The sequence below is a fragment of the Otolemur garnettii genome, unplaced genomic scaffold, assembly GCF_000181295.1.
Source record: "Otolemur garnettii isolate 467f Iridium unplaced genomic scaffold, OtoGar3 scaffold00015, whole genome shotgun sequence".
Lineage (NCBI taxonomy): Eukaryota > Metazoa > Chordata > Mammalia > Primates > Galagidae > Otolemur > Otolemur garnettii.
The window spans coordinates 18,041,147-18,042,143 of NW_003852410.1; the positions used below are offsets into that span (position 1 = coordinate 18,041,147).

The 997-nt window shown below is 38.4% G+C and overlaps 1 protein-coding gene across 2 annotated transcripts in view; it reads left to right on the forward strand.

Moving 5' to 3' along the window:
* The window catches only part of EOGT (EGF domain specific O-linked N-acetylglucosamine transferase), a 38,757-nt gene that overhangs the window by 5,394 nt on the left and 32,366 nt on the right, over positions 1-997 (forward strand). The window lies entirely within an intron of this gene.

Sequence of the window (997 nt, forward strand, 5' to 3'; positions counted from 1 at the left end):
GAGCCAGTATCCTCTTTTTTAACTCCTCTTCTTTCTCTGCAGGGTTTGTTGATGCCCTGATTCCCAGCTAGACTCTTATGGTTTCTTATGGTTTGATAGTAATTCCTTTAGGTATTAATTTGCTTATATAGTCATGAATTCAACTTGACTGTCTTGCCCTAGGATGGGAATATCTGTCATTTTCTCTACTAGAGGTAGAAAACAGTCTGGGCCATAGAAAATGTTCCCTTAGGGAAATCCCTTTACCCCAGTTGCCAAACACCCCCCAACCCTGGATTTTCCTCCTCCCTTTATCCTGAGGGTTCTGGCCTTCCCAAACTGCTTTTGATCTTCTGATTCCTCTTGGGTTGAAGCAGACCAAGTTACCGTTAGGTACCCAAGTTGGGCAGAGCTTGCATTTTTTTTTTGGACAACACCCCTATACGTCACCTGTTCTATCCTTTTCCATGCTGCCAACTTCTAACCACAGTAGTGACTCTGTGCTTATCTGTTTAGTTCTGTGTATAAATGGAGTGTTGTAGAGATGACCCCTCCCTTTTCTCCATCACAGCCACTCATGGAAGCAGGACCAGTAAGGGACCTTTGATTTAAAAAATACACACACACAAAAAGAAAAAGAAGAAGGAAATATGTCCCCCCCTAGTGTATGCTAAGAAGACAAATGGATAGTTTCCTTTTCTGCTGGGGAGAGTTGAATATAATTAGTACTTCCAGTACTTGCAAGGTTAATATGTTAAAGAAAACATAGTAATTAAGGATGCATCATTTTCTTCAGTTCCAGATAATCTTAACTTCATACATTTCTGTTGTCTGTTTTTATGGTAAGAAGTCTGTGAGTAACTTAATCTTGTTAACTTCATGCATGAAGGAGGGAAAACTATGATAGGATTTTTTTAAAAAAATTAAAATAGTAACAGACTTCTAGTCATTTAACCTTTAAAAAGAATGTTCAAGGTCCAGAAAAAGCAAAAAAAAAAAAAAAAAAGACAGGGCTCAG